At 45.9% G+C, this 24,897-nt stretch overlaps 1 long non-coding RNA gene across 1 annotated transcript in view; it reads right to left on the reverse strand.

Annotated features, from left to right (window-relative positions):
- Positions 1-24,352, reverse strand: part of LOC135057850 (uncharacterized) — a 53,660-nt gene extending 29,308 nt beyond the window's left edge. The window contains exons 1-3 of the long non-coding RNA XR_010244413.1: positions 24,232-24,352; positions 14,745-14,793; positions 14,457-14,629 (exon numbers count right to left, since the gene is read on the reverse strand). This is a non-coding gene — a long non-coding RNA (uncharacterized LOC135057850). The remainder of the gene's footprint in view (positions 1-14,456; positions 14,630-14,744; positions 14,794-24,231) is intronic.
- Between the last annotated feature and the right edge of the window lie 545 nt (positions 24,353-24,897).

Genomic DNA, 24,897 nt, shown 5'->3' on the forward strand with positions numbered 1-24,897 from the left:
CACAAACAGGGACACTTTGCACGAGACTGTAGATCGAGAAATGTACAAAAATCTTATCAACCCCCTAGACAACGACACGACACACGACATTGGGAGCAGGGTCCGCAGAAACGGAGTTATGAGCCACATGCAGGGGAAACAAAAAGATACCCCCCAAACAGAGATTGGCAAACCTCTGGTAGTTCCCAGCTAACTCCCTCACAAGTAGTTGCTGCCAGCGGGATTCAGGGAGGTCACCATACCCAATAGGGGTGTGGCCATACCTGTAATCTGCAGCCAGTAAAATTGATTGCAAGCCTTGGAAGTGAACCAGAAATTGCAATCAATGTAGCTGGTAAATCATTAAACTTTCTTGTAGACACAGGGGCGGCCAAATCAGTGATAAATTCGACAGTGGGCATGAGAACCACTGGTAAGACAATTCCAGCCATAGGGGTAACGGGAGTAGTCCAGCACTACCCTGTTAGCAAACCAGCCGAGATTACAGTAGGGCCGTTACATACCAAGCATTCCTTTTTGCTGGCTGCATCGGCACCGACCAATCTCCTGGGTAGAGACTTATTGTGTAAAATGGGGTGCGTCATTTATTGTACTCCTGAAGGTGTATTCTTGGACATACCTGAGAATCACGCTCAGGAAGTACGAGACATGTTAGACTCCCCGTCAAAATTAATGTCACACACCATTATGACAAATAGGACTCCCTCCCAAGTAGAAGAAATGACATCTCAGATACCAGAGTCACTTTGGACAAAAGATGGACAGGACACTGGATTAATGGCAAACGTAGCTCCGGTAGTTGTACAAGTAAAAGATGGTAGGATAGCTCCAAAAATCCCTCAGAGGTGGAGTTAGGAGTTTATCCCGTAATAGAGCGCTTGCTACAACAGGGCATTCTGGTAAGAACGTCCAGCACTGCCAATAGTCCCATCTTCCCTGTTAAAAAGAGTGGGGGGAGGGGTTACAGGCTAGTGCAGGATCTAAGGGGGATTAACAAAATAGTTGAGAGTCAGTTCCCCGTAGTGCCAAATCCAGCTGTCATCCTAATGCAAATCCCTCCCACTGCGAAATTTTTCACTGTTATTGACCTCTGCTCCGCTTTCTTTTCGGTACCTCTGCACCCTGACAGCCAATATTTGTTTGCATTCACATACAGAGGAGTCCAATACACATGGACTCGATTACCACAAGGATTCATAGATAGTCCAAGTATATTTTCCCAGGCTTTGCATGATTGTTTACAGTCTTTCCAACCAGAGAGTGGATCAGTATTAATACAGTACGTGGATGATCTACTACTGTGTTCTGATTCATTGGAAGCATCCCTGAAGGATACGAAACAGCTCCTGTTTCATCTTTCAGACACTGGACACAAGGTTTCCAAAGACAAGTTGCAATTATGCCAAACTAAGGTAAAATATTTGGGACACTGTCTAACACAAGGACTGAGACACCTGACCGCTGATAGAATTCAAGCAATTAGAGACATGACTCTGCCACAAACCCAGCAACAGATCAGAACATTTTTAGGAATGTGTGGGTATTGCCGTAACTGGATCCCAGGGTTTTCCATCCTAGCGTTACCCTTGCAGGAAATGGTCTCCTCAAACAAACCTGATCGGATTTCGCATACAGACGAGTCTGAGACAGCATTTGAGAGACTTAAACAGTGCCTAACGCAGGCACCAGCATTGGGTATGCCAGACTATGGGAAACCCTTTGAACTATATGGAACAGAAAGTGCTGGTTGCGCGGCAGGCGTACTAACCCAAAAGCACGGTGATGCCAGCAGGCCAGTAGCATATTACAGCGCTCAGCTAGATACGGTAGCGCGATCCCTCCCCACATGCTTGCGAAACGTTGCTGCGATAGCATTGCTAGTAACGAAAAGCGAAGACGTCGTGCTAGGTCACAACCTCACAATTCATACACCACATGCAGTGTCAGCCTTGTTAAATTCTGCCCAAACCAGACAGGTCTCATCAGCGCGGTTTACAAGATGGGAATTGGCACTAATGGCCCCCGTAAACATCACCATAAGGAGATGCAGTGCATTAAATCCTGCAACATATCTCCCAGGTGTGCCTGGACAGGCACAAAGGGTGGAGGATGAGAGTGGTGGGGAAGGAGAATTTAATACAAAGGAAGACACTCATGATTGTATGGAATATTTGACCCAAAATTTTACCGCAAGGCCTGACATCAGTGACAACCCACTGGAAGATGCAGAACTTACGTTCTACACGGACGGTAGTTGTCATAGACAGTCAGACTCGGGAGACTTGTGTACTGGATACGCAGTCGTAGATGACCAAGGCACCATAGAAGCGGAACCGCTAGGCCCACCTCACTCAGCCCAGGTTGCTGAACTGGTCGCCCTAACCAGAGCATGTGAATTGGCTAAGGGCAAATCAGCCAATATCTACACCGATTCTAGATACGCATTCGGGGTAGTCCATGATTTCGGAGCCCTATGGCGCCTCAGAAATTTCATGACGGCAGCTGGTACACCGGTAGCGCATGCAGCTCATATAAAAAGGCTTCTAACAGCGATACAGGAACCCGACAGAGTGGCTGTTATCAAATGTAAAGCACACACATATAGCCAAGACCCAGTATCACTTGGTAACAGCCGAGCAGACGAAGCAGCTAAGTTAGCAGCTGCTACCCCCAGACAGACAGACACCACACAACTGATGGTATTTAATACCATCAACACACAGAAGTTGTGTGAGATGCAAAATTTGTGTTCCACACAGGAAAAGGCAGTCTGGAGGGCAAAGGGATATGGCCAGGAGTCCTCAGGACTCTGGACTGATGGACAAGGTAAACCGGTGGCCCCCAGAGCATACCTTCCATGTTTAGCTGAGGCAGCTCACGGGCTGACTCATCTGGGCAGGGAAGGGATGTGCCAGTTGGTAAGAGCATATTGGTGTGCCCCAGGATTTTCATCTCATGCGAGTAAAAGAGCAATGTCATGCCTTACCTGTCTGAGAAAGAACATCGGAAAAACAATACCAACAGAACCATCCCATATCCCACCTGCCGGCGGCCCTTTCCAGGTAATACAGATTGACTTTATTCAATTACCCCCTTGTCGAAATTTGAAATATGTACTTGTTTGTATAGATGTTTTCTCAAATTGGGTCGAAGCATTTCCGGCGGCCACAAATACCGCTATGTTTACTGCTAAGAAAATTGTGCAGGAATTTGTATGTAGATATGGTATCCCTAGAATTATCGAAAGTGATAGGGGTACCCATTTTACAGGTGATGTCTTCCAAGGAATGTGTAAATTGATGGGAATTGATAGCAAGCTGCACACTCCATACCGTCCACAGGCGAGTGCGAAAGTGGAAAGAGTGAACAGCACTATTAAAAATAAACTGAGTAAAGTGATGGCAGAGACAGGATTGACATGGCCAGAAGCTTTACCCATTGTACTGTACAGCATCAGAACCACTCCCAGGTCCCCTCTTAATCTGTCTCCCTTTGAAATCTTGTTTGGTCGACAACCGCATGTTATGATTAACCCTCAGGATGATTTGAAGTGTAACAATGAAGTGACTGTAAAATACTTGATTAACATGAGTAAACAGTTAAGGAATCAAAATGATAATCTGAAGTTAGTGATTCCTGACTTACCAGATAGTAATTGTCATGACATTGAACCTGGGGATTATGTAATGATACGGAATTTTCTACGCTCAGGTTGCCTTATTGACAGATGGGAAGGACCATACCAGGTCTTATTGACTAGCACTACAGCATTGAAGGTTGCTGAGAGAGAGACTTGGGTTCATTCGTCCCACTGTAAGAAGGTCGTTGATCCAGAGAAGTTCTGTGATAAGGAACAGACGGTAGAGGTTGTATCACTAGAGTGTCTGTTCCAGGAGGACTAAGGCGGCACCTGAGCATCGAGAACCACAAGATCAAAAGCAGTTGTCGATCCCCTGTTCCCTTTTATTGTTTTTCTCCAACTTCCCATCCCCTCTCCCTCAAATTATTTTTTTCCCCCTTCTCATTCTTCTCCGTTTCCTCCTACAAGATGGACTTGCCCCAAGAGACTGTGATCCGGATTTTCCTGTTGACCATGATGTTGACCAGAGCAGTCTGTTCCGGCGAGAGTACCATGGAGTTCGAGAGAGGTTCTGGAATGGGTTCTGATGACAGAAATGGAGGCGTAGTTTTCCAAGAACAACTTAACCAACAAGTAAAGGCGAGTATCAGAAAACGATCCGATAGCATTGACCATAGAAGGAATTGTGAAGGATTGTTAGCTGAAGAAAACTGTATCTGTCGGCTTTGTAACAATGTCATTGAGGATGGGTGCATAAAGAAATGCCAATCCAGTTTTAATATCCATATGGACCGGCATCCCTTGAGTGACTATCACTCTTTAGTGGGTAGTGTGTTAAATAAAACAGATTGTTGGGTATGCTCTCAAGTACCTCAAGGTCATAGCAAATCAGGGCTAGTACCATTTCCTTTAACGTTAGGGGAGGTACTTGAGTTAAGTGGTGGGAGACCGGTGGACAGGAGGTTTAATATCTCCAGCCCTCCTAGTTTGAAGCTCCACCAATACCATGTGGATAGGTCCCTATTATGTTTTAACATCTCCAATCCCCGAAAGCCGGGAAATTGGGAAGTGTCATGGAGTAATCAAACCATGACCTTTTCACACAGAGCAGATAGAATGCCTACAGATACAGAGCTTATACGCCACATAGCCAGTAGAGGAAAATCTTTCCGGTATAGGTATACCTTAGGAAATAGGATTACGAGAGTTGGAGAGGTATCACCAGGATACTGTGCACATATCGTACAACCTGATACGTGTACTAAGCAGATGGAAGAATTAGGGTTAGGAGATTTCACATGGAAGGTGTGTAATATGGTTATGTCCTACTCCGTCCCATATGTTCTCCCCGATGATGCATATTTCATATGCGGGAGAAAGGCGTATAAGTGGCTTGCCCCAAACTCTGAAGGATTGTGTTATATTGGAAAAGTACTGCCTGAAGTAATGACTGTATCACATGACAAAATGAAAGACATACACTGTGTTGCCCAAACTCCTTACACTCATACTCATTACGAGCACATCGTTAAACGGCACCTGATAGAAAGAACAGAGCACCCGGCCTCTGACATGATCAGTGAATCCACCGGGATTCAATTCTTAATCGCGTTAGATATCACTCACACCGCTAGAGGAGTGTTGAATTATAAATACATTTCTGCACTCGCCAATTTGTTAGATAATATCACTGAAATGTATGATGACACGTTTAGGTATACTGGAAGGGAACTTCAGGCTTACAAAACAGAACTAGTCCAGCATAGAATGGTTCTTAATTACCTCACAGCAGTAACAGGCGGATATTGTGTCACCCTGGCAACACAATACGGCGTGAAATGTTGCACATATATTACGAATAGCACCGAGGACCCGGTCGAGGTCATAGACCAAAAGATGGACGATATTCTCCAACTAAAGTGGGAATTTCGCAGAAGACACAATCTCACCCTTGCTGCTGTGAGTAATGAGCTGACTGGTTGGGTGTCATGGTTGAACCCGCGAAATTGGTTCTCCGGTTTAGGAGAATGGGCCCAAGGAGTTATAATGGATGTTGGGAAGTTTCTCCTATGTATCTTAGGTGTTATCATAACGATTGGTTTGATATTTAGATGCGGTCAGGCTTTAATGAGGTGCAATCATCGTACTAGGGTAATGAGTTTAAGGAGTGAGGAAACTGTAATTCCAATGGACTTGATTTATGACCCAAATGTAGAAACAATGATGTGATGAAAATGCGATTTCTACGGTCCGTTTCTTTCACCTGTTTTTCCGTTTCCTCCAAGGTAAAAAGACCCACTTGGACGAGGAATTTGATGAGCCGATATACAGACAACAGAGAGATTAAAGAAGAAGTTTTGACAACCTGATACACAGATTTTTGATGAACTATGCCATGGATCCCCAGTTTCCCTAGAAATTTTAAAATTACGCTAGCCCAACACTTTTGTAAATCTATGGACATTGACAGCTTTGCTCGCACCTTATGAGCAAAAGCACAAAGAAGACTGCATTCAACAGACACCAAACAAGACCTCAATCGACGAATGTACATTTACCTGACATAGAATACCACCGCATTTACCGTAATTATGTCTTTTCTTCATTTCTACAACCCTCAGGTAATGACACACATAGTCGATAGGGAATACAGGCACAGATATCAGCAATCACATATCTCCCCCATTCATGTATCATCAACTACAATGTGCTCCCCCATTTTGTTACAACCAAAGCCGAAAAGAGCTCGGTAAAGTTTGACAGCCCATCCACAGACCCGTACCACGGGATAAGAAGGAATTCAAATGTATACTTCGCAATACCTCGAAGCTTGATTTAAAACACGTACGGCACGATGATACATGACCCCCAAGCACGGATTCATACACACATGCTTCTGCTATCTCACTAGGTCATACCCCTTTCCTACCTTCTCCTCTCCTCCCTTACCCAACCATGTAAATGTATTAACCCCTAACATATATTTTTCTCTTTTTGAAATGTTTTCAGGAAGTGGCAGTTATTGTTGACTGCCAAAGGGTGGACTGTCAAAGTCAGAAAAATATCTCTATGCACACTACCATATTTGCACCTCACACAGGTCCGTGCTGCGCATGCGTACGCTCTCCCGTACGTGCGCATACTCACAGTCGCGGGCACCCGCAGGCGCACGGTATGCGTATTTACCGTAGAGTTTATGTGATCGTAGCGTGCGACTCAATCATTACATATTTTCACTATATAATGTATTTTTTAGATCATGGTCCCTTTGATAGATTCTGAAAGTTTGGTTAATATAGAATGTTCATGAACAGAGAAATCCCTCTTTGTTTGATATGAAGGGTCAGACAGGAGTAATACAGTGGTGTTTAGTATCCATCGGAAAAATATTTAATTAGAAATATTCCGGTGTTGGTTTGAAGCAGATCAATCGCTCGTGCGAATAGTTATGGACATAAGAAGTTTATGAACATTTACTTTATTTGCACTTTATTACCCATGCGGCGGGAAACCCAGTTTCCCTCCCACCTGAGCTGTTGGAAATAGTCACAGCCCACCTGTATGAATCAACCTATGACCTTTTGTTATAATGCGAGGAGGAATTCCTGTGTCCAATGAACAATGAGATTGTAGGGACCATTGAATTGCATTGTGTGTGGGGCATAAATAGAAAGGCCGATCACATCCAGCTCTCACTCTTCAACGGTTATCATTGCTGAAAATCGGGAGCTGGATGTCCAGAGGCGCATGCGATCGTTTCCTTTGTGCGTAAGTTTTTCTCCGTAATCATACTGTTTCTCTCTTGTTATTATGGGCCATATCTTTCTCTCTCTTCTCTTTCTCTCATTTTTCTCTTAAACTTAATTGTATTGTATTTACTGTGTAGTTACCTGGTAAGTTAGTCTATGTTATATTGTAGTGTATGATTTGTATTTGTATTAATTCTTTTGCAAGTATATCATTCAAAATATATATATATTAGGCGTTGGACCCTAAGCCCAGGTATCTGTGTATTTCTTATAGAGTTAAGTATTCTCAGAGCGTCGGTGACGCTCAAACTGCTTTTAAGCTAGTAAGGTTATACTGTATTGCATTTACACCATATCACTACACAAAGGGTTTACTGCATAATACACTGTTTATGGTTTAGATATAAAGGTTTTACATTGTGAGCGTATGCGCCGCTGGTGATCTCCTCGTGGTCTCGAGCGGTCGCATCGCTATAGCGAATCATTACGGTATTCGGCAGCCAATAGCGTGCCTGCCAGTGATCTCTTGGCCGTGAGCGAACGTAATGCTTGAGCGTCTCGACCACGGCTAAGCGATTGTTACGCAACGTGCGTACCCTTACGGTACTTCATACGTAGTTAGAGTACAGTGTTCTTAGACCTCATAAAGGGTATTATATAAGATAAATAATCTGCTTTAACACAGTGCAAAGGACAAGTACAGTTGTGTATCATCTGCATAGCAGTGGTAGACCAGGCCATGGCGCCTGATTATTTCGCCCAATGGGAGCATGTATACTGCAAAAAGCATGGGGGATAGTATAGAACCTTGTGGGACACCACATGGCAATGGCACTGGTGGTGATGAGTATAATCCAGATGATACTCTCTGTGACCTGCCTGTGAGAAATGATTTGAACCAGCTTAGGACTGTGCCATCCAGACCACAGAAATGTATCAGTCGCTCAATCAGTAGCCCATGGTCCACGGTATCAAATGCTGCCGAGAGATCCAGAAGGATTAATATTGAACAGTCACCTCTGTCTTTTGCCATCAGAAGATCATTTAACACACACACCAGGTCTGTTTCAGTGCTATGTCTTCTCCTGAATCCTGATTGAAATGGATCATAAATATCATGGGTGGTTAGGCTGTTTCCAGTTGATTTGCAACGACTTTCTCAATAATCTTTCCTAGGAAAGGAAGGTTTGATACCGGTCTGTAGTTGGTCATGCAGTCGGGATCTAAATTAGATTTTTTAAGAAGCGGTCTAACAATTGCTTCCTTTATGGGTTCAGGAAAAATGCCTGTCTGCAAAGAGCATTGAACAATTTTTGTAAAGACAGGACCAATTATATCCCTACAACCTATTAGAAGCTTGGTTGAGGCTGGGTCCAGATCACAGGTGGTGGGACGCAAAATCCGAGCAATTTCAGCAGTGCCCTTTACATCCACTGGATCAAAGCTGGTCCATGAAGGCAGGTAGCTTATATTGGCAGGCTTTGTAGTTTGGCACTCCTTTGATGGCACTGTGGAGATTCCAGCCCGGATGGTGGATATTTTATCTGCAAAGAAGTTTGCAAACTCGTTGCATCTTGCCTGGGAGAGGGTCTCATCAGTCTGCAGGCATGCTGGCTTGCAAAGCATCTCCACTGTGCGGAAAAGTTGAGCTGGCCTATTGTTTGCTGCTGTGATCTCATTTGACAGGAACTGTGCTTTCTTACGAGTGATTGTCGATTGATATTCTTCGTTATGCTTTATTAGTTTTATTTTGTCATCCACTAGGTTAGTCTTCCTCCATCGTCTTTCCAGTCTACGCCCCCTTTTCTTGAGCTCACTAACACTGTTGTCGAACCATGGAGCTTGACGTTGTGGTTTACGAGGTCTTAAACGCACAGGGGTGATAATATCAATTGCAGCCATAACATCCCTATTATAATAGCGGACTAGGGAACAGGGATCTTCACAGGCACCCAGTATAGCAGAGAGATCCAGATTTGCTGCAAGAGCCTGGGGAGTCATACCCCTCCTTGGACGATACCTGGTCAACTCCACGGGCAGAGATCTTATTTGAGGGGTCTGGGTTGCAACTGAGAACCAGAGGGAGTAGTGGTCTGACCAGATGACGACTGGGTTTATTTTTAGGTCAGTGACTTCTAATCCAATCTGAAAGACAAGGTCGAGAGTGTGACCACTTTTATGTGTGGCAGAGGGAATGACCTGTGTGAAGCCCAGACCATTCATTGTGCACAGGAGGTCTTGGCCAAGGCGTGAGAGCTCATCATCCACCCATGCATTGAAATCCCCAAGGATGAGCCATCTTTGATGTTCCAGAACCAGGCCAGCAACAGTGTCTGCAATTTCTTGTAGAAATATCTTCCAATTCTCCAGGTGGCCGGTAAATGAGAAGTACTCTGAAACCTAATCCTGTCGAACTCCGGGCAGCAATACACAAATGAGCGAGTAGTTTCAATAGGGTGGACCCTAAGTTTAAGTTCTTTTTTGAAGCAGATAGCCACCCCGCCACCCCTGCCGTCCAGTCTTGGGTTGTGGATGACAGAGTAGTTTGTTGGTACTGCAGCCTCCAATATAGGTGCTGCATTTTCATCTAGCCAGGTCTCTGTAATACAGGCTAGATCTGCAGATTCAATAAGGTCAGCAATTGTTGCAGTCTTGTTTCTTATAGATCTGGCATTACAAAGGACTGACCTGATTGGGCATACCAGAGGGCCTTCAGTTTTCTTTATGTTAAGTGCAGGAGCTTTGGGTATGGGGGTCACAAAGTGAGAGTTGACAGTTCTGTCCTTCCAAACACAGGGCCGTCTTTTGGGTATCACTTCTATTTGATTGTTCTTTGAGTATGGGGGTGAGCAGGTGGGCAAAGGACTTAGATGGTTACCTGGGGAAATACATTTCCGGCCTGCTCGCTTCCCACGAATGCGCCTGTGTTTTCTTTTTAAAATGCCAATGGATTGGAGAATAGAAGCCTGTGATGGTGTGATAGGAACTGCAGAACGTGGTGGACGGAGTGAAAGAATGAAGCTGGAGCAATACGTATACATTTGGTCATCAATGACAGATTCCTATAAATTTGAGCTGCATATGATGATGAGAGAGGGAGAGAAAGCAGTGGGGTTTTTTTTTTTGTGTGTGTGTTTTGTTTTCCCCCAATTCGGTATGTGATCCAAAATTATAATGGGATTATGAACAAAGTTATTGCTATAACCTATTGTGTATATTTGAAGCAAGTAATAAATAAAATAACTGCTGATTTAGTCAATTATCCTAGGATAGGCAGCCTTTTGGAAAGGTGTTAGAAGCCAATTCCTACTGTGTAGGTGTGAAAAGTCTCAGTGTGAGAGGCCTTTGAAGTAGATTTTTTTGTGGGGGTAGTGGTATACAAATGCCCCCACAGTGCCAGATCCACAAATGCCCCCACAGTGCCAGGTATACAAATGCCCCCATAGTGCCAGATCCACAATTGCCACCACAGTGTCAGATCCACAATTGCCCCCACAGTACCTGACACTGTGGGGGCAATTGTGGATCTGACACTGTGGGGGCAATTGTATACCTGACAGGTATACAAATGCCCACACAGTGCCAGGTATACAAATGCCCCCACAGTGCCAGGTAAACAATTGCCCCCACAGTGCCAGGTATACAAATGCCCCACAGTGCCAGCCAATTGCCCCCACAGTGCCAGGTATACAATTGCCCCCACAGCAGCCAGTGCTGCAGCTGCTCCTCCTCCGGGCTCCGGCTGTGAGGGACGGGTGAGTCAGGAGAGGAGAGCGCCCGCCAGCGCGGCTGTGTCTGGCGCGGCGGCGTATAGCAGACTTCGTTCAAACCAGCCGCCGGTTCGTGAGCCAATAAGAGCTCGCGGACCGGTGGCTTCTGATTGGCTGCCGGTCCGCGAGCTCTGATTGGCTCACGAACCGGTGGCTGGTTTGAAGTCCGCTATACGCCGCCGCGCCAGACACAGCCGTGCTGGCGGGCGCTCTCCTCTCCTGACAGCTGAGACACGCTGCCGCCGGACTGAGCGGCAGCGTGTCTCAGTGACACAAGCGGGGGGGCCCGCTTCGGGCCCCCTGACCCGGCGGGCCCTAGGCAACCACTTAGGCTGCCTAGCGGCAAATCCGCCACTGGTTCTGGGTTGCGCAGAGACTGCACAAAATAAGTTTGTGCAGCTCCGCTACATATGCGTTCGCACACTTGCACAGCAATTTAACCCTCCCCCTGTAGGGATGCATAGTTATCATTTATGTTTAATGGATATTACTGTTTTGGCTTGCTGCAAATAATTTTGCAATTGGATGACACTGTGGGGGTCATTTAGATCTGATCGTTGCTGGCGCGGCGGCGTATAGCGGACTTCGTTCAAACCAGCCGCCGGTTCGTGTGCCAATCAGAGCTCGCGGACCGGTGGCTTCTGATTGGCTGCCGGTCCGCGAGCTCTGATTGGCTCACGAACCGGCAGCTGGTTTGAAGTCCGCTATGCGCTGCCGCGCCAGACACAGCCGTGCTGGCGGGCGCTCTCCTCTCCTGACAGCTGAGACACGCTGCCGCCGGACTGAGCGGCAGCATGTCTCAGTGACACAAGCGGGGGGCCCGCTTTGGGCCCCCTGACCCGGCGGGCCCTAGGCAACCACTTAGGATCCGCCACTGGTTCTGGGTTGCGCAGAGACTGCACAAAATAAGTTTGTGCAGCTCCGCTACATATGCGTTCGCACACTTGCACAGCAATTTAACCCTCCCCTGTAGGGATGCATAGTTATCATTTATGTTTAATGGATATTACTGTTTTGGCTTGCTGCAAATAATTTTGCAATTGGATGACACTGTGGGGGTCATTTAGATCTGATCGTTGCTGTGCGTTTTCGCACAGCGGGTGATCAGGTCCTAACTGCGTATGCAGCGCAATGCGCACATGCCTCAGACAACAACAACAACGGTCATCGCCGGTCAGTGACTGGATGGTTGGGAAAAATCCGATCGCACGGGCGTTCGCAAGGTGATTGACAGGAAGAGGTCGTTTGTGGGTGGTAACTGAGCGTTTACAGGGAGTGTCTGGAAAAACGCAGGCGTTCATAGGCGTTTCCAGGGAGGGTGTCTGACGTCAGCTCCGGCCCAGATCAGCCTGTTCTCATCGCACTGAAGGAGTAAGTCAAGGGCTGCGCACAGACTGCACAAAGTGAATTTTCGCAGCTCAGCTACACATGCGATCGCATGCTTGAACAGCAAATTTACACTGGAGGCCGCGACAATCTGATCGCTGGGCAGCAGGGCTGTTTCTAGCCAATTTGGCTCCCAGTGCGAGATTTAAAATGCGCCCCCCCCATGACATAAAAAAATGTTTCCCCCCCCTCCCCCCACACCTAGATAAAAAAAAAACTTGCGCGTGCACCCGGCAAGGGGGCGTGGCCTCATCCAAATGGATGTGGCCTCGTCTGAAAAGACTACCTCACAATCCAGTTTTTGACCCTGCTCCAACAGATCACGACCACCACAGGAAAAAAAAATTCTACCATATTAAGCCCCACACAGTAATACCCCCTGCACCATATTATGCCACACACCGCAATGCCCTTGATACATTAAATCCCACACTACGGCAGGCAAGAGTCCCCATTTCACACATTACGGCAGGTGTCCCCATTTTACACATTGAGAGAGAGAGAATACTTACAGAGGCGATTACCGCTCTTCGGCCCGCTTCACCAGTCGCTCCTCGCGCCGGCCTTTCCCTCTTCCTAACTTGGATCCCCCTCTGTACTCCGCTCGGGGGGGGGGAGTTTCGCGGAGTGACGGGGTTGCGACGTGACGTAATGATGCAACCGCGTCATTCCGTGAAACTCCGCCCCCCGAGCAGGTTACTCAGGTAGAAATAGGAAGGGGAAGCAGGGAGCCACAGTTAGTGCCGCGGCGGGCGCCCAGTGCGGTTGCACTGCTCGCCTGCCCCAAGAAATGGCCCTGCTGGGCAGCAAAAAACGCAGCCCAGCTTTCAGATCTGAATTAGGCCCTGAGTAGCTCTGGAGAAAGTCCAATAAGAAAAGACCAGACCAAACCACCAAATGATGTATGCAATGTTAATATGTCAATGTTAGCATACCTGACAGCAACCTTGCCTAATTTGCCTAGCCAGTAACCCAGCACTGTGATAGCTAATTAAGATTTACGTTTATGCAGTCATGGAAACAAAAATCAGAAAACCCATGCAAAAGAATGTGGCAGACTGGCAGCAGGCATAAAATGAGCTCTCATTGCTTACTTTTCCAGACAAAAATAAAAATACATAATGACAAAATATTTTAGACACGTACTGTATATCTAGCTTAAATTCCCAGCGCAGAGTTGTCCTCTGTCCTCTCTGGTTCATCTGTTCCATTGCTGTAGTGAGAGCTGTTGAGGTGGGTCATGTGATGATCCCACAGTGCATATCAGAGTCGGGACAGACCTTAGATTGTGGTTTCCAAAACTCCGGGGTTGATGTATCAAGAAGTGAAAAGAGTGGAGAAGTGGACCAGTGGAGAAGTTGCCCATGTCAACCAATCAGCCGTGATGTGACATTTATCAAGTACATTTCAGGAAATGATAGGTAGAAGCTCACTGGTTGTTATGGGCAACTGCTCCACTTATCCACTTCACCACTCTTTTCAATGCTTGACACATCAACCTCTGTCCTCAGGGCACCTTAACAGTCCATGCTTTAAGGATATCCATGCATGAGCACATGTGCTTAAATCAAACTAAGGTACTAATTAAGTCACGTCTTAAAACCTGGTCTGTTAGGGTGCCTTGAGGAGCGAGTTTGGGAACCACTGACTAAGATGATCATTATACAGATTCAAACTGCGGAATACAAAGGATATTTATATTACATTGAATTTAATTAGTATTTTTGTATTTGTGTCTGTATTGATTAATGTTTATTTCTCATCTATTAATAACCCTGTCCAGATGTTTAATTACAGTAAAATGTATATAAATTATGGCAATATGACTTCAGCTTTACTAACAATGTCAAACTACAGCTCTAGGCTTGTTTTACTGCTTTCGTAATGCAAGCACTGTTTTACTGTTTTGTAATCATGTCAACCTTATTCATATGCTACTGTTTTAAAATTGTTGTGGCTCAGCATACGCACCTGCTTGCTTTTGTCAAATAATGCACGAGTCTCATTGTGACTTGTCATATTGAATCCCCTTTCTTTTGGTATAAATTGTGTGAACAAGGGTTTGAAGAACCAGTGACCACTGGTGACGTGCTGATTGGTTTTGCTGATGTTCCTTGGGACACATCTACTGCTACATCTCACAACTATACAAACAACACAAGGGAGGAATCAATCTTAGGAAAATGCAATATCCATCATATCTGTAGAGCACCACCTGTCATCCATATGGAAACCTTGAGAGTGAATAGTTGGAATCACCTTGAATTTAGGACAATGGCTTCAAATCTTTCCACAACTAGAAGGAATCCTTCAAAAAAAACCACAAAAAAAAACCCATCAAGTGAGTGAAATATTAATACATAACATATCTTTTTTCAGAATTTTATTTAGGTCAAATTATAAACCACTATCAGGACAAGATCAGATAGTGCCGGGTTTCTAATAATGTCCTGTGACCTGCTGATTGCAGATCATCATGACAATATTAGTAAGTACGGTGTGGTTCTGATAATGTCCAGTGACCTCCAGAGACCTCTTTACTGCAGATCATTAGGACACGAGTAAATGGCGCTGGGTTTTTTATCTATATTATCCAGCAGTCTCCTAAGAACCCCCCTTATCTGGCTATTGTCATGTGAGTGTCTTGTTATATAGGAGCAACACATAGATTAACCCTTCATATTGTGGATAAATTATTTATTCTATTCTTACATTCCCATTACATTTGCAACATTTCATGGTATTTCTACAGTTAGACAGACTCCAGGTAGACTAACATACACACAGATAGATTAATTGGCAGAGTGCTTACTTAAAAGTTCTTCTTTATCAGATCACAACAGAGCAGCACACCCCTATACACTAATATGCACTATACTTCGGTGCGCTGTAATATATTAATGTGTCATTACCATTGCGACATAATTCCACAAATCACTGGTCTAAGAAGATGAAGGGGTATATTCAATTGCAGTCGAAAACTGCCGTCTGTCGAAAAGACGGCAGTTTTCGACTTTTTAAGGACGAATCCTGATTCGACCTATTCAGAGCTTTTCGACAAGTCGAGGCATTCGACTTGTCAAAAAGCACATGGATCGGCGGAATAGCTGCCGATCCACGTGTTGATGTCGAAAACGGGGCCAAATCCGACATGTTTGGCCCCCTTTTCGACTATCTCAATCCGACGTCAAAATGATGTTGGAATGAGATGGACCCGGAGGAGGCGAGGGGGGGGGGGGGGGGAGCCGCAGGGAGAAGCGGGGACAGCCGGCGGGCTATACGCTGCTGAAGCTGGGTGGAAGCTGCGTGAGGTCGGGCGGGTGAGTGACATCCTGCTGCAGCGCTACTCCGTAGCGCTGATCTCCACTGGCTGCCGCCGGCTGTCACCCCCGCGGCTCGCCCCCCCTCTCCTCCTCTGGGTCCCATCTAAAATTCGACTTGAAGTCAGCTTACAGTCATATTACCATAATTATGTCAGTTTCTATTTTTGTGTTTTCCTTGTACAGCGCACAATAGTGATTACACACTAGCCAACATGTACGATTTGTCGTGCCAATACTAGAGATGAGCGCCTGAAATTTTTCGGGTTTTGTGTTTTGGTTTTGGGTTCGGTACCGCGGCCGTGTTTTGGGTTCGAACGCGTTTTGGCAAAACCTCACCGAATTATTTTTGTCGGATTCGGGTGTGTTTTGGATTCGGGTGTTTTTTTCCAAAAACACTAAAAAACAGCTTAAATCATAGAATTTGGGGGTCATTTTGATCCCAAAGTATTATTAACCTCAAAAACCATAATTTACACTCATTTTCAGTCTATTCTGAATACCTCACACCTCACAATATTATTTTTAGTCCTAAAATTTGCACCGAGGTCGCTGTGTGAGTAAGATAAGCGACCCTAGTGGCCGACACAAACACCGGGCCCATCTAGGAGTGGCACTGCAGTGTCACGCAGGATGTCCCTTCCAAAAAACCCTCCCCAAACAGCACATGACGCAAAGAAAAAAAGAGGCGCAATGAGGTAGCTGTGTGAGTAAGATTAGCGACCCTAGTGGCCGACACAAACACCGGGCCCATCTAGGAGTGGCACTGCAGTGTCACGCAGGATGGCCCTTCCAAAAAACCCTCCCCAAACAGCACATGACGCAAAGAAAAAAAGAGGCGCAATGAGGTAGCTGTGTGAGTAAGATTAGCGACCCTAGTGGCCGACACAAACACCGGGCCCATCTAGGAGTGGCACTGCAGTGTCACGCAGGATGGCCCTTCCAAAAAACCCTCCCCAAACAGCACATGACGCAAAGAAAAAAAGAGGCGCAATGAGGTAGCTGACTGTGTGAGTAAGATTAGCGACCCTAGTGGCCGACACAAACACCGGGCCCATCTAGGAGTGGCACTGCAGTGTCACGCAGGATGTCCCTTCCAAAAAACCCTCCCCAAACAGCACATGACGCAAAGAAAAAAAGAGGCGCAATGAGGTAGCTGTGTGAGTAAGATTAGCGACCCTAGTGGCCGACACAAACACCGGGCCCATCTAGGAGTGGCACTGCAGTGTCACGCAGGATGTCCCTTCCAAAAAACCCTCCCCAATCAGCACATGATGCAAAGAAAAAGAAAAGAAAAAAGAGGTGCAAGATGGAATTATCCTTGGGCCCTCCCACCCACCCTTATGTTGTATAAACAAAACAGGACATGCACACTTTAACCAACCCATCATTTCAGTGACAGGGTCTGCCACACGACTGTGACTGATATGACGGGTTGGTTTGGACCCCCCCCAAAAAAGAAGCAATTAATCTCTCCTTGCACAAACTGGCTCTACAGAGGCAAGATGTCCACCTCATCTTCACCCTCCGATATATCACCGTGTACATCCCCCTCCTCACAGATTATCAATTCGTCCCCACTGGAATCCACCATCTCAGCTCCCTGTGTACTTTGTGGAGGCAATTGCTGCTGGTCAATGTCTCCGCGGAGGAATTGATTATAATTCATTTTAATGAACATCATCTTCTCCACATTTTCTGGATGTAACCTCGTACGCCGATTGCTGACAAGGTGAGCGGCGGCACTAAACACTCTTTCGGAGTACACACTTGTGGGAGGGCAACTTAGGTAGAATAAAGCCAGTTTGTGCAAGGGCCTCCAAATTGCCTCTTTTTCCTGCCAGTATAAGTACGGACTGTGTGACGTGCCTACTTGGATGCGGTCACTCATATAATCCTCCACCATTCTATCAATGTTGAGAGAATCATATGCAGTGACAGTAGACGACATGTCCGTAATCGTTGGCAGGTCCTTCAGTCCGGACCAGATGTCAGCATCAGCAGTCGCTCCAGACTGCCCTGCATCACCGCCAGCGGGTGGGCTCGGAATTCTGAGCCTTTTCCTCGCACCCCCAGTTGCGGGAGAATGTGAAGGAGGAGATGTTGACAGGTCGCGTTCCGCTTGACTTGACAATTTTGTCACCAGCAGGTCTTTCAACCCCAGCAGACCTGTGTCTGCCGGAAAGAGAGATCCAAGGTAGGCTTTAAATCTAGGATCGAGCACGGTGGCCAAAATGTAGTGCTCTGATTTCAACAGATTGACCACCCGTGAATCCTTGTTAAGCGAATTAAGGGCTGCATCCACAAGTCCCACATGCCTAGCGGAATCGCTCCGTGTTAGCTCCTTCTTCAATGCCTCCAGCTTCTTCTGCAAAAGCCTGATGAGGGGAATGACCTGACTCAGGCTGGCAGTGTCTGAACTGACTTCACGTGTGGCAAGTTCAAAGGGCATCAGAACCTTGCACAACGTTGAAATCATTCTCCACTGCACTTGAGACAGGTGCATTCCATCTCCTATATCGTGCTCAATTGTATAGGCTTGAATGGCCTTTTGCTGCTCCTCCAACCTCTGAAGCATATAGAGGGTTGAATTCCACCTCGTTACCACTTCTTGCTTCAGATGATGGCAGGGCAGGTTCAGTAGTTTTTGGTGGTGCTCCAGTCTTCTGTACGTGGTGCCTGTACGCCGAAAGTGTCCCGCAATTTTTCTGGCCACCGACAGCATCTCTTGCACGCCCCTGTCGTTTTTTAAAAAATTCTGCACCACCAAATTCAAGGTATGTGCAAAACATGGGACGTGCTGGAATTTGCCCATATTTAATGCACACACAATATTGCTGGCGTTGTCCGATGCCACAAATCCACAGGAGAGTCCAATTGGGGTAAGCCATTCCGCGATGATCTTCCTCAGTTGCCGTAAGAGGTTTTCAGCTGTGTGCGTATTCTGGAAAGCGGTGATACAAAGCGTAGCCTGCCTAGGAAAGAGTTGGCGTTTGCGAGATGCTGCTACTGGTGCCGCCGCTGCTGTTCTTGCGGCGGGAGTCCATACATCTACCCAGTGGGCTGTCACAGTCATATAGTCCTGACCCTGCCCTGCTCCACTTGTCCACATGTCCGTGGTTAAGTGGACATTGGGTACAACTGCATTTTTTAGGAGACTGGTGAGTCTTTTTCTGACGTCCGTGTACATTCTCGGTATCGCCTGCCTAGAGAAGTGGAACCTAGATGGTATTTGGTAACGGGGGCACACTGCCTCAATAAATTGTCTAGTTCCCTGTGAACTAACGGCGGATACCGGACGCACGTCTAACACCAACATAGTTGTCAAGGACTCAGTTATCCGCTTTGCAGTAGGATGACTGCTGTGATATTTCATCTTCCTCGCAAAGGACTGTTGAACAGTCAATTGCTTACTGGAAGTAGTACAAGTGGGCTTACGACTTCCCCTCTGGGATGACCATCGACTCCCAGCGGCAACAACAGCAGCGCCAGCAGCAGTAGGCGTTACACGCAAGGATGCATCGGAGGAATCCCAGGCAGGAGAGGACTCGTCAGACTTGCCAGTGACATGGCCTGCAGGACTATTGGCATTCCTGGGGAAGGAGGAAATTGACACTGAGGGAGTTGGTGGGGTGGTTTGCGTGAGCTTGGTTACAAGAGGAAGGGATTTACTGGTCAGTGGACTGCTTCCGCTGTCACCCAAAGTTTTTGAACTTGTCACTGACTTATTATGAATGCGCTGCAGGTGACGTATAAGGGAGGATGTTCCGAGGTGGTTAACGTCCTTACCCCTACTTATTACAGCTTGACAAAGGGAACACACGGCTTGACACCTGTTGTCCGCATTTCTGGTGAAATACCTCCACACCGAAGAGCTGATTTTTTTGGTATTTTCACCTGGCATGTCAACGGCCATATTCCTCCCACGGACAACAGGTGTCTCCCCGGGTGCCTGACTTAAACAAACCACCTCACCATCAGAATCCTCCTGGTCAATTTCCTCCCCAGCGCCAGCAACACCCATATCCTCCTCATCCTGGTGTACTTCAACACTGACATCTTCAATCTGACTATCAGGAACTGGACTGCGGGTGCTCCTTCCAGCACTTGCAGGGGGCATGCAAATAGTGGAAGGCGCATGCTCTTCACGTCCAGTGTTGGGAAGGTCAGGCATCGCAAACGACACAATTGGACTCTCCTTGTGGATTTGGGATTTCAAAGAACGCACAGTTCTTTGCGGTGCTTTTGCCAGCTTGAGTCTTTTCAGTTTTCTAGCGAGAGGCTGAGTGCTTCCATCCTCATGTGAAGCTGAACCACTAGCCATGAACATAGGCCAGGGCCTCAGCCGTTCCTTGCCACTCCGTGTGGTAAATGGCATATTGGCAAGTTTACGCTTCTCCTCCGACAATTTTATTTTAGGTTTTGGAGTCCTTTTTTTTCTGATATTTGGTGTTTTGGATTTGACATGCTCTGTACTATGACATTGGGCATCGGCCTTGGCAGACGACGTTGCTGGCATTTCATCGTCTCGGCCATGACTAGTGGCAGCAGCTTCAGCACGAGGTGGAAGTGGATCTTGATCTTTCCCTAATTTTGGAACCTCAACTTTTTTGTTCTCCATATTTTATAGGCAGAACTAAAAGGCACCTCAGGTAAACAATGGAGATGGATGGATTGGATACTAGTATACAATTATGGACGGACTGCCACAGTTAGGTGGTATAAAAAAACCACGGTTAGGTGGTATATATTATAATAATAATACAATTATGGATGGACGGACTGCCTGCCGACTGCCGACACAGAGGTAGCCACAGCCGTGAACTACCGCACTGTACACTGGTTGATAAAGAGATAGTAGTATACTCGTAACAACTAGTATGACACTATGACGACGGTATAAAGAATGAAAAAAAAACCACGGTTAGGTGGTATATATTATAATAATAATACAATTATGGATGGACGGACTGCCTGCCGACTGCCGACACAGAGGTAGCCACAGCCGTGAACTACCGCACTGTACACTGGTTGATAAAGAGATAGTAGTATACTCGTAACAACTAGTATGACACTATGACGACGGTATAAAGAATGAAAAAAAAACCACGGTTAGGTGGTATATATTATAATAATAATACAATTATGGATGGACGGACTGCCTGCCGACTGCCGACACAGAGGTAGCCACAGCCGTGAACTACCGCACTGTACACTGGTTGATAAAGAGATAGTAGTATACTCGTAACAACTAGTATGACACTATGACGACGGTATAAAGAATGAAAAAAAAAACCACGGTTAGGTGGTATATATTATAATAATAATACAATTATGGATGGACGGACTGCCTGCCGACTGCCGACACAGAGGTAGCCACAGCCGTGAACTACCGCACTGTACACTGGTTGATAAAGAGATAGTAGTATACTCGTAACAACTAGTATGACACTATGACGACGGTATAAAGAATGAAAAAAAAACCACGGTTAGGTGGTATATATTATAATAATAATACAATTATGGATGGACGGACTGCCTGCCGACTGCCGACACAGAGGTAGCCACAGCCGTGAACTACCGCACTGTACACTGGTTGATAAAGAGATAGTAGTATACTCGTAACAACTAGTATGACACTATGACGACGGTATAAAGAATGAAAAAAAAACCACGGTTAGGTGGTATATATTATAATAATAATACAATTATGGATGGACGGACTGCCTGCCGACTGCCGACACAGAGGTAGCCACAGCCGTGAACTACCGCACTGTACACTGGTTGATAAAGAGATAGTAGTATACTCGTAACAACTAGTATGACACTATGACGACGGTATAAAGAATGCAAAAAAAACCACAGTTAGGTGGTATATATTATAATAATAATACAATTATGGATGGACGGACTGCCTGCCGACTGCCGACACAGAGGTAGCCACAGCCGTGAACTACCGCACTGTACACTGGTTGATAAAGAGATAGTAGTATACTCGTAACAACTAGTATGACACTATGACGGTATAAAGAATGAAAAAAAAACCACGGTTAGGTGGTATATATTATAATAATAATACAATTATGGATGGACGGACTGCCTGCCGACTGCCGACACAGAGGTAGCCACAGCCGTGAACTACCGCACTGTACACTGGTTGATAAAGAGATAGTAGTATACTCGTAACAATTAGGATGACACTATGACGGTATAAAGAATGAAAAAAAAACCACGGTTAGGTGGTAGGTATATAATAATAAATAATACAATTCTGGTCGGACGGACTGCCTGCCGTGTGCCGACACAGAGGTAGCCACAGCCGTGAACTACCGCACTGTACACTGGTTGATAAAGAGATAGTAGTATACTCGTAACAATTAGGATGACACTATGACGGTATAAAGAATGAAAAAAAAACCACGGTTAGGTGGTAGGTATATAATAATAAATAATACAATTCTGGTCGGACGGACTGCCTGCCGTGTGCCGACACAGAGGTAGCCACAGCCGTGAACTACCGCACTGTACACTGGTTGATAAAGAGATAGTAGTATACTCGTAACAATTAGGATGACACTATGACGGTATAAAGAATGAAAAAAAAACCACGGTTAGGTGGTAGGTATATAATAATAAATAATACAATTCTGGTCGGACGGACTGCCTGCCGTGTGCCGACACAGAGGTAGCCACAGCCGTGAACTACCGCACTGTACACTGGTTGATAAAGAGATAGTAGTATACTCGTAACAATTAGGATGACACTATGACGGTATAAAGAATGAAAAAAAAACCACGGTTAGGTGGTAGGTATATAATAATAAATAATACAATTCTGGTCGGACGGACTGCCTGCCGTGTGCCGACACAGAGGTAGCCACAGCCGTGAACTACCGCACTGTACACTGGTTGATAAAGAGATAGTAGTATACTCGTAACAATTAGGATGACACTATGACGGTATAAAGAATGAAAAAAAAACCACGGTTAGGTGGTAGGTATATAATAATAAATAATACAATTCTGGTCGGACGGACTGCCTGCCGTGTGCCGACACAGAGGTAGCCACAGCCGTGAACTACCGCACTGTACTGTGTCTGCTGCTAATATAGACTGGTTGATATTTAAAGAGATATTAGTAGTATACAACAATACTATACTGGTGGTCAGGCACTGGTCACCACTCCTGCAGCAAAAGTGTGCACTGTTAATTAATATAATTGTACTCCTGGCTCCTGCTAACAACCTGCAGTGCTCCCCAGTCTCCCCCACAATTAATTATAAGCTTTTAATTTATACATTGATGACTGTGCAGCACACTGGGCTGAGCTGAGTGCACACAGACTGAGTCACACTGTGTGACTGACTGTGCTGTGTATCGTTTTTTTTTTCAGGCAGAGAACGGATATAGCAGAGAGAAGTGAACGGATATATTATATTAAATAAAAGTTAACTAGCAACTGCACTGGTCACTGACTGTGGTAAACTAACTCTGTCTGCGACTCTGCACAATCTCTCTCTATCTAATCTATCTATCTCTATTCTAATGGAGAGGACGCCAGACACGTCCTCTCCCTATCAATCTCAATGCACGAGTGAAAATGGCGGCGACGCGCGGCTCCTTATATAGAATCCGAGTCTCGCGATAGAATCCGAGCCTCGCGAGAATCCGACAGCGTCATGATGACGTTCGGGCGCGCTCGGGTTAACCGAGCAAGGCGGGAAGATCCGAGTCGCTCGGACCCGTGGAAAAAAAAGTGAAGTTCGTGCGGGTTCGGATTCAAAGAAACCGAACCCGCTCATCTCTAGCCAATACAGCAAATCGCTGATATCGACCAATTGTGTACCTGGCCTAAGGGATATTTTACATTTATGACCCCATCATAACGTGTAACACAGTTGGCTGACCTTCATCTTAGACCCAGATCACAACATTTCTAGAGGAGATAGCAAATCAGATCAGCTCTTCCTTCTCCAGAGGTCATTCTAATTTGAATATGTGAATCTAGATTTCACTTTATGGAGATATTTAATTAGTTTGTGATCCTACAATTCACAAAAATGAACTTTCAGTTTTCTGTTTCCCATATGCATGGTCAGTGTGTATTTCTTTATCTGCTAGCTTTTTTCTTCTAAGTGTCTGGGCATGCTCAGTCTGGGCTCACCACTCTGCAGGGTATCCGGTCACACGGTCAGCGGTAACCATGTCAACATTCAGAATGTCAACATGGCTTAAATTGTCCACATGCGCCATGTCAACATCCACAGAATGTTGACATAGTCATAATGTCAACATCTGAATTGTACCCATGTTAGAGTTGGGCGCCATGGGGGTGGTTTTTAGCCTTTGGGGGTAGGTTGTTGTTTGGCTGCGGTGGGTGGGGGTTTACGGATTAGGGTTAGGAATAGAGGGAGAAATACTCAACAGAACACAGGAGCATTATAGGCCCTTGCTGGAAGTCACTGTCACAGCACCACAGGGACGCAGAAGATGCTGGAGCTGCAGCTGCTGCTGGGAGAGGGTAAAAGACCACTGACCACTAGTGACAGTTTGTCAACAGCTCATCATGTCAACATAGCGTCCAGGTAGACATGATGATCCTGAATGTCAACATGGTCGCTGTCAACATGCTGTATGTGGACAGTTCGACCATGACTGTCAACATAATAAGTGTTGATCAGTCACACCACACCCCTCTGCAGTTGTCTCTGATCATTCCTGATTGCCATCCACCTAAAATTGGTGTTTTGCATTGCTGGGTGTTTCAGCTGCTGTATTCTTGCCTGATTTTTTCTGGTACTGTATCCCTCATATTGTTTTGAACAGGGCTGTTTCTAGCCAATTTGGCTCCCACTGCAAGATTTAAAAATGCGCGCCCCCCCCCCCATCGACATAACAAAAAAATGCGCCCCCTCCCCATAGATCTAAAAAGGAAAAGGTATGTGCGCGCCCGGCAAAGGGGGCGTGGTCTCGATAAAATGGGCATGGTCTCTGTAAAATGGGCATGAACTCATCTGAAAAGACTACCTTACACCCCAGTTTTTGACCTTGTATCGACAGATCACGGCGAGCACAGGAAAAAAATAAAAAA

This window comes from Pseudophryne corroboree, chromosome 3, assembly GCF_028390025.1.
Source record: "Pseudophryne corroboree isolate aPseCor3 chromosome 3, aPseCor3.hap2, whole genome shotgun sequence".
NCBI lineage: Eukaryota > Metazoa > Chordata > Amphibia > Anura > Myobatrachidae > Pseudophryne > Pseudophryne corroboree.